Here is a 10224-nt window from a genome sequence, read left to right as displayed (position 1 = left end):
GAAACCCTGGTAACATTCAGATATTCATTTGGAGACTCATTATCCTGTCAAGAGCCCCAGTTTCTTATGGACCAGACCAAAGCCCCTCAAAATATAGCAAGAAAATATTCTAGACCCTTTTGTTTTCTTATTTGAAAGCTATGTGTAAAGTGTTCATTCCAGATGCAATTCAATTGGTCAAATAGCTTGACTTTAGGCATAACACGCTTTATTTTTACAATAAGTTAAAATACAGACAAAATAAAAAGAATTGGCTTAATAACAAAATTATATACATACTTAACTACTTACTAACTGTTCCAATATTGCAAAATCCCACGAACACCCCATTGTCAAAGGAAATTCAGAAAAATAGATTGTCTCACGTGTAATTCTAGCAGCAGGAAGAGAACCTCAGCTTTTAGATGTAACGGAGAGAGCAATAAGCGCTTCCACATCCGGCTTCAATGCACCAGCAGCTATTCCTGAAAGCTAAAACAAAAAATCCTGGTTCTGTGGAAACTTGATCCCAACCATTCAGGCTGCTTCTATTGTTCCAATGTTAAATAAAACCCAAGGCCTCACAAGCTGTTTACTTTATTGGCTTTGATCAGATTGCTCAATACCTCTGTCTCAAGCTATCTTCATAAAAAAACCTAGACAAAATATACCTCTTTAAGCCATAATATGATCACAACACTGTCTCCAAGGTGTGCTTCAGTATTTCGCCAAAGGTCCTTAGACATCAACTTCTAAACCCATGACCACTACTATTTAGAAGGATAATCACAGCAGATACATGGGAAGGCCACCACCTTCAAATTCACTTCCAAGCCACTCACCATGGTGACTTGGAAATATATTGCTGTTCCTTCACTGTCAATGAGGCAAAATGCTGGAATTCCCTCCATAATGGCATCGTGGGTCTATCTACACAAAATGAACTGGTTCAAGAAGGCAGCTCACCATCACCATCACTATCAATAAATGCCAGATAAGCCAGTGACACACACAATCTATAAATGAACAAACAAAAAAGAATTGTCGCTGTTCAACAGCTCTTTCAACATATGAAAAGAAAGAAAATGGTTAACATTGCAGGAGATATTCAGAATGTGAATCAGTCTTATTCATTTTGCAGGCTGATGGACATGTGTATTTTAATGTTAGTGATAAAAACATTCTAACTGATTAGATGAATTAACTGATAATATACTTTCTCATTATCAATTCTGAAAAAAAATCTTTGCAATTACAACAAATGATCATTTATTTTAGGAAATGTAAATTTGCCTCTAAAGCATAAAAAGGAACTCAGTTAATTTTCTAACACCTGTATGGACAATTACAATTTTACAATCCAGTTATTATCAAAGTAATAATCTAAATAAAGAAAATAATTTACAGATTAATGTGTCACTTTTTGATCTGCAATTATTTTCGTTTTCCATTGTCAGTAATAATGCAAGTTTCACAATAATGATTATTTTGTTAATAATCCATTTTAATTAGTTGCAATAAGAGATTTAAAGTATAAAGCCTGAGTTCAACTTTCCAAACAGATGGTTATTTTGGATTATGGTTTCCTCAGTTTACCTTTGATGAATTTTTGATTTTCAACTCAATCAACCCCACCTTTTCATCCAATAACTGCCTGTTTAATTTTAATATCTGTATCAGTTAAGCAGGAAAAATAGGTTTGTTTGACTTGTCTGGCATCAGACACTTCTTTGTATTCAGCTCAATTGTAATTGCTCAATTGTTATTTTGTAGTTTATTCTCATTGAGGGTGTACAGTCCTAACAGAGAGTTATTCTCAAGTGTATTTAACATTCTGCACCACAGAGGAAAATGGAGCTCAAATCCATACTTGTGATTCTGTCACTTGGCCTTTATTTCAATGTCTCTTTTTCAGAGTTGAAAATAGAGTGAAGACAGAATCGAGGAAGAAGCAATAATAGAGGTAAATAGAGCCATAGAGTTACACAGAATGGAAACAAACCTTTCAGTCCAATTTGCCAATGCTGACCAAATATCCTAAATTGATTGAGTCCCATTTCCAGCATTTTGCCCATTTCCCTCTAAACCCTGCCTATTCATATACCCATCCAGATGCCTCTTAAGTGTTGTAATTGCCTCCACTACCTCCTCTGCATGAAAAAGTTGCTTTTCATGTCTCTTTTAAATCTTTCCCCTCTCACCTTAAACCTATGCCCTCTAATTTTGCACTCCCATACCTTAGGAGAAAAGACCTTGGCTATTTATCCTATTGATATCCCTCATGATTTTAGAAACCTCTATATGATCACCCCTCAGCCAATCTGACACTTCAAGGGAAAAAGTCAAATCAACCTCTCCCTATAGCTGAAACCCTCCAATCTTGGCAATGTCCTTGTAAATGGGAGAAAGTGGGGACTGCAGATGCTGGAGTACCAGAGTTGAAAAATGTGGTGCTGGAAAAACACAGTAAGCCAGGCAGCATCCGAGGAGCAGAAGAATCGATGTTTCGGGCATAAGCCCTTCTTCAGGAATGATGATTCCTGAAGAAGGGCTTATGCCCGAAACTTCGATTCTTCTGCTCCTCGGATGCAGCCTGGCCTGCTGTGTTTTTCTAGCACCACATTTTTCAACAATGTCCTTGTAAATGTTTTCTGAACCCTTTCAAGTTTAATATCTTACCTGTAGCAGAGACACCAGAATTAAACATAGATTTCTGAAAGTGGCCTCACCAATGTCCTGCACAGCCACAAAATGACATTTATTCAATGCACTGACCAATGAAGGTAAACGTGCCAAATGCTTTCTTCCTCACCCTGCCCACCTGTGACTCCACTTTTAGGGAAATTGTTTAAGCAAAGAAGAATTTCATTCAGCCCATCATGTCTGTGTTGGTCAACAAAGATCTGACAAACCTAATCCAATTTTCCAGCTCTTAGCCATAGCCTGCAACATCCCTACACTTACCTTTAAAGTAAGAAAAAAGTTAAGGTCTAGGCTACCTTCTTAAAGTATTTTGAGGGGATTTGGTCTGGTCCTGGGACAGCTGCTACTGGGAGTTAATGGAGAACTGACTGTTTGTGGATACGGTGCTAATCAGTTGGGCTGCTTTGTTCTTGATTGTGTCAAGCTTCCTGAGTTTTGTTGGACAGTCATCTAGTCAAGTGGGGAGTATTTCATCACACTCCTGATTTGTGTCTTGTAGATGGTGAATAGGCTTTTGGGAGTCAAGAAGTACGTTACATGCCACACACTTCCTTGCCCCTGCCCTTTTCTTGTTAGCTCATTTTTTATGGCGAGGCCAGTTCAGATTTTGGGAAAAGGGAAGCTTCAGAATGTTGATAGCGAGGTATTCAGTGCTGATAAAACCATTAAATGTCAAATGTCTCTTGTTGGTAATGGTTATTGCCTGACACTCGTGTTCTGCAAATGTTACTTGCCACTTGTCAGCCCAACTCTAAATATTAGCTGAAAATGTGTTGCTGGAAAAGCGCAGCAAGTCAGGCAGCATCCAAGGAACAGGAGAATCGATGTTTCGGGCATAAGCCCTTCTTCAGGAATCCGAAACGTCGATTCTCCTGTTCCTTGGATGCTGCCTGACCTGCTGCGCTTTTTCAGCAACACATTTTCAGCTCTGATCTCCAGCATCTGCAGTTCTCACTTCCAACTCTGAATATTATCCAAGACAAGTTGCATTTGAACATTGACTGCTTTAATTTCTGGGGAATTGCAAATGGTGTTGAACATTGTGCAATCATCAGCACATATCCTTACATCTGAACTTACAATGCTTTAATGAAGCAATTGAAGATGTTTGGGCCCAGGACTCCACCCTGAGGAACTCTTGCAGAGATGACCTGACGCTGAGGTAACCACCCTCCAACAACCTCAAACTTCTTCCTTTGTGCCAGACATGTCTCCAATCAGCAAAGTGTTTTCCCCCTAATTTCCATTGAACTTGAGTTTTGCTGGGGTTCCTTAATGCTACACTCAGTCAAACATAGCTTTGATGTCAAGGACAGCCATTCTCAACTCAGCTTTGGTATTAAGCACTTTCCATCCATGCTTGAACTAAGGCTGTATAGAAGTCAGGTCTTCAGATGATGTGTTTCCCTTTATGTGATATCAAAAAACAGTTAGAGGCACTGGATACTAAAAAAGCTATGGACTCTGACAAAATTTTGGCAATAATACTGAAAACCCATGCTTCAGAAGTTTCCATTTCCCTAGTCACACCATTTCAGTATGTTTACAATACTGGCATCTACCTGACAATGTGGAAAATTGCTCAGGGATATTCTATACACACAAAAAAGGACAAATCCAACCAGGTCAATTACTGCCCCATCAGTATAGTGATGGAAGTTATCATCAACAATTTTATTAAGGATCACCTGCTCAGTGACGTCCAGCTTGGCTTCCGCCAGGGCCACTCATGTCTTGACTGCATTATTGCCTTGGCATAATCATGGACAAAGGAGCTGAATTCCAGAGGTCAGGTGAGAATGACAGCCCTTGACATCAAGTCTGCTTTTGACCAAATGCAGCATCAAAGCGCCTCAGCTTAACTGGAATGAATGGATATCGGGGCAAACTCTCAGTCTATGCTTCATCTCTGCAATATAGAGGAGACTACAATGAAGGTATGTTTGGGCCCTTGGATTCTGAGGAGGGAGGAGGTAAACAGTGTTACACCTATGATGGTTGCAAGAGAAGGTGCCATGGGGCTATGGGGGGAGGGGGGGTGTGAGTTTGGGAATGAAGGAAGAGTGGACCAGGGTGTCCTGGAGGAGAAAGTGAGGTCTGCAGATGCTGGAGATCAAAGCTGGAAATGTGTTGCTGGAAAAGCGCAGCAGGTCAGGCAGCATCCAGGGAACAAGAGAATCGACGTTTCGGGCATAAGCCCTTCTTCAGGAAACATAAGCCCTTGTCCTGGAGAAAACAACCATTGTGGAAGGTGGACAAGGAGAGTCGAGGGGAATCTGTGTCTAATGGTGGCATCTCGCTGGAGGTGACGGAAATGGTGGCTGATGGTCTTCAGTAATCAGCTTATTGCTAAACATGTGTGTTGATAAAACTTTTGACAACATTTCCACTACTTTACTGATGATCAAGAGTAGACTGATGGGGTAATTCAAGAAATTGTAAATTTCTTGAAATGTCATCAATCTCATAAAATCTTCAGAAATTGTTAATCCCTGGGAAAAGCACATCTGCATTGCACAGAATGAAATGCTGTCTTAATTTTAATTTATCACTGTTACAAATTCACATTTACACATTATATGCCAAATAGGTGAAATGCCTTTTTTCTGTTCTAATCAACCCCAGTGTAATTTTCAATAAAAGAGGTCAAAAGAACTTTGTATCACTTTTATCCAGATGACTTAGATACACAGAAAGCCACCCATATGTTTTAATATCACTGTAAATAAACTACAAAGAAAGGTACCTTGGTAATTTCATTTCCTCATTCTTCATAAGCCCCTAATACGTTTAGCCTAGAAAATTTATACTGCTACAACTTAGATTCTTCAAATTTGTATTGGGATAATGCTGGATTTCAATTAAGGAGAATGTCCTCGCCACTGATTTATACTGTCATCAATTGAAGGTATCGAGATTTAAAGAAGATGTATTGTCACAAGTTGCTAAATAACAATCCTCATTGACCTTTTATAGTTTTCTCGTTCTCGTTATAACTCTAGACTTAATTACACAGTTTCCTTTCCCCATGATTCTACACTCTGGATTCTGATTTTAATATTATGTGACACTTCTCTCCAGTTGATGCCACAGATGCTCAGGCAAAAGTAACGATCATAAGCATTTTATTTTAAAGAAATTAAAGTAAAAAGTATGAAAATATGTATTTTTTGTGAGCAACATGGTCAAGACAGGAAAGTTAGTGGAATGAGATTGATGTCCATTAAATGGATGTTTGGTCTATTGTAGAACAGTCAGATATATTGAAGAACGTGGTATCTTCCTAGATGACCGTTCAAAGTACCTTGCGCTACTTGCTGCCTCTATGAATGCATGGTTATTTGAGGTAGTTTGCTATCATTAATCCTACTTTGTTTTTGCCATTTTTGGGACTATCTATGGCAGAGGATGGGCCATTGTAGAATTTCTACTGCAGATGCACTGTTCACAGATGACGAGAAGTAGATAGCTATAAGTGCAATCATATTTGATGTGGTATATTACTTGGACGATAGGAAGCTGACACAAATATATATGCTCCCTCCGAAAGCTGGAAGAGAACTCTTTGTCTTCACCTATGGACTGTATGTTGCATCAGTAAAAATGATGGAGCCAACGAGCTTTAACCCCTTCAGAACCATTACTTGTACAACAGGGGAGAATGTGATAAATTAACACCACTATTTTCTACCTATAATATAACTATGGCACATAGATTTGTTACATCTAATTCTTCCTTAAGATATAAGTTATTTAAAATTAGTCACTTAGTAGTGCATAACTTACATATCAGAGTAAGAAGTGACAAGTTACCAAAGCATTAATATTGCACTTATCAGGACAGATACAAATATCAAACCTCAAAGTGAACAACTTATACTGCCAGGAAAAAAGGATGTTGATTAGTTGGCAAGTTGCATCTGATTTAAAATGATAAACAATGAAACGCACACAGGAAGTAAAAATAATTGAGTAGACAAATATTTCATGTCTCATTAATGCTTCTTAAAACTCAAGTTGTCCATGATGTGCTGGTTAGTGCATTGCCAATGCTAAATCACCCATAGTGTTCAGGTTTGTGCAGGCTAGGTGGGATAATCTTGGGAAATGCAGGGTTACAGGCTTAGGGTAGGGGCTGGGTCTAGGTTGAATATTCTTCAGAGGGCCAGTGTAGATTCGATGGGCTAAATGGCCTGTTTCTACACTGTATGGATTCTATGGTTCTATACTTTTGCTTTGGAATACTGGACTTTGAGCATTAATGTACACATGCCTAATTGGATTAATTTTGACATTATATCATGTCAAATAAGTGATAGGGAATTGGAAGTCTGCATTATAGCTCTCCCTTTTTTTTCCCTACTGGAGTTAATTTCACCCATTTTATGCTATCACACAAAGATAAGTTATTCCTTGCATTTTTTTTTGTTTCAGTGAAAATGTTAATCCCCTTAATATAAGCAGATTAGTATTTCCAATGTAATAATGAACAAAGAAATGCTGATAAACATTAGTACACTAATATTCAAAGAGATTATCTTCAGAGAAGAACATAATTTAAGAATTCACTGTACTTGAATAAATTGCAAATTAAGGCCTTTACAGTTACAATTTCCATGGAAATATACATTTAGTGATGAGATGATATTTATATTAGAATTAAGTTCTCAGTATAGGTTGAAACTAAAACAAGAGAACACAGCAGACTATGGAGAAGAGTGCAACAAAAGTGAAACAGATGGTTCACTCCCAGGAAAGAAATACTAATGAAAACACATGCAGATTCATTGGTACACCTTTTGTCAATATTTTTGAATCTGATACCTCCCATCTGTTACAGTTGATTCACATTTCAATTCTTTACTGAATTATCACTCTAAACCCAATCTCTTCTTTAAGACTTTTTGATCTTTCATCTTAATCACTGTCACCAGCAAAGAGTGAACACCGATTCTTGGCACACCACATGAAATATTTTGAAAGAGTTTACAAATTAGCGGATTAATTTTATTTTTTATCCTACTTGCATGCATGACATTTAATTACTTCTGGACTGTGCATTGTTGCACCATTATTAATGAGTTACACTGTAGTTTCGATATGGAAATCCAAATCATTTACATTATTGTGTTAGATATGCTTCCAATCGTCATTGGCCTTTTTCTCTTCTGGCTGTAAAAAACCTTTTCCAACAATGATTTTCCCATCTCCATCTGATTTTACCTTTTATATAATCATTCTCCATTTCATCCTTGATTTCAATCTCAATTTATTTCTTTCTAACTAACGTACGATATGTTTGATATCATAAAACAAAGAACTGTGGATGCTGGAGATCTGAAACAAAAACAGAACTTGCTGGAGAAACTCAGCAGTTCTGGTAGCATCTATGCAAAGAAAGCAGTGATAACACTTCGAGTCTGGTGACTCTTCTACAGAATAAACTTCTTGTTTGTTATTCTTCTTGAAAACGTCTTTTGTTCTTTCACTCAGCCTTTTTTTAATACACAAGATTTCCTGATGTCAACACATGATTTGCAATATTCATTGTTTTTATAGCACTGATTTTTTTTTAATTGTGTCATTTCTATATTGGATTTAAACATTTTGACTGCCACTGTGTTTTACAATGTATTCTTTGATACATAGTTCATTGAATGTAATCAACAGGATTGTTGACAATGATAGTCATGGCATTTATTTTTGTCCCATCGGTTCTGCTACTTGCCTACAAATTCCATTGGTCTTCCAAAATGAATTCCAGTTTTCACTCAAGACTCTTATTGTCCTTTAACTAATGACACAAACTTTTTCCTTTAATCTTTTGCCCACACCAGTTGATAAAACAATATTTGGCACAGGCAAGGGACTGAAATGTTGGAACATGAGCAAATTAAAATAAGGACTAGAATCCGAGGTACTAAAGACAAGTTTTAAAGAACATTAAAATATTGGAAAGGCAGAAGGATGTGATCAAATATCAATGATGAACCTCGTAGTAAATGGAATATAAGAAATTATTTATAAAATAGGGGCAAGTGACGAATGGTCTTAAAAGTGAGTTATATCAGAGATGGCCACAATCCCCAAAATAGACTGGGGATTATGTCTGTTATTAATTATGTATCAAAAGTACTAATTAGACATCAAGAAGCAGAGGGTCAACTTCTGAGTGAGCAGAAAAGTAGCAGAGAAGCAGTTTGACTTCAGTCTTAGAAAGGGTACCGCTGGCACTATGGTTGTTCAAAGTTTGGGAGAAGATTTGTATCTTGGGTGCTCGTTGTTGTGGTTATGTTCGCCGAGCTGGGAATTTGTGTTGCATACGTTTCGTCCCCTGTCTAAGTGACATCCTCAGTGCTTGGGAGCCTCCTGTGAAGCGCTTCTGTGATGTTTCCTCCGGCATTTACAGTGATTTGTACCTGCCGCTTCCGGACAGCTAATGGTCCACATCCATGAACACCAACTAGCCACAAAACGACATGACCAGCTATCCTTAGTAGCCACACACTCAGATGACAAGCAACATGAGTTCGACTGGGACAACACTACTATTATAGGACAAGCCAAACAGAGAACAGCCAGGGAATTCCTAGAGGCATGGCATTCATCCACAGATTCAATCAATAAGCACACCGACCCGGACCCAATATACCGGCCACTGCAGCGGACAGCTGGAACTGACAACCGGAAGCGGCAGGTACAAATCACTATAAATGCCGGAGGAAACATCACAGAAGCGCTTCACAGGAGGCTCCCAAGCACTGACAATGTCACCTAGACAGGGGACGAAATGTCTGCAACACAAATTCCCAGCTCGGCGAACAGAACCACAACTATGGTTGTGTTTAGAAATAACATGCAGTAATCTGAAAATAAACAGAAAGCTCAGGTTTGGGTCATGCCAAAATTTACAGCATTTTCCTGCATGATAATCTCTGGAAGACATTTACAGATTTGGTATACCCAAACATTTACTATGGCTAATGTTGTGTATGAATCTGGAAGAGTGTGAAAGGGTTAATACTTGATTGAGCCCAATAAAGACCATCTGATGTGGAGATGCTATGAGGACTTGGAAGAAAATAATATGATTTTGTAGACAGACCTAAGACTATGTCCTTCTAATAATCTTTGCAGAAATTTAGAATCTATCTATATAAGTTGCAAAAAAATGCAAACCTTCAATAAATTGGACCTTGTTTACTCTTCAAGACTCTTCTCCTTTGACCAGAAAGTAGCTATCCTCACAAACACGTGAAAATGTTTGACGCTAAATAATCCACGCATTTAAAAATCATGGCGATCAGTATGGGATCTGAGAATTTAATTTAGCTGCACCAGCTCAAACAAGACAAACACATTGGTAATCCAAAAGACCACAGAGACAACAGACACTGTTGATTCCTAAGGTCAGTGAACCCCAAAAAAACCTCATGACAATATTCAACATTGAAGAATACTTCAAAGAACAACACAAAGCATTGAAGATATGGCAAGAAATGCACAGGACCAGAAGAAACCTAAAGCTCCAAGCCAGGGACA

The sequence above is a fragment of the Chiloscyllium plagiosum genome, unplaced genomic scaffold, assembly GCF_037043375.1.
Source record: "Chiloscyllium plagiosum isolate Xiang-an unplaced genomic scaffold, Cpla_swu_hap1 HiC_scaffold_23, whole genome shotgun sequence".
Lineage (NCBI taxonomy): Eukaryota > Metazoa > Chordata > Chondrichthyes > Orectolobiformes > Hemiscylliidae > Chiloscyllium > Chiloscyllium plagiosum.
Note: the sequence above shows the minus strand (reverse complement) of the source record.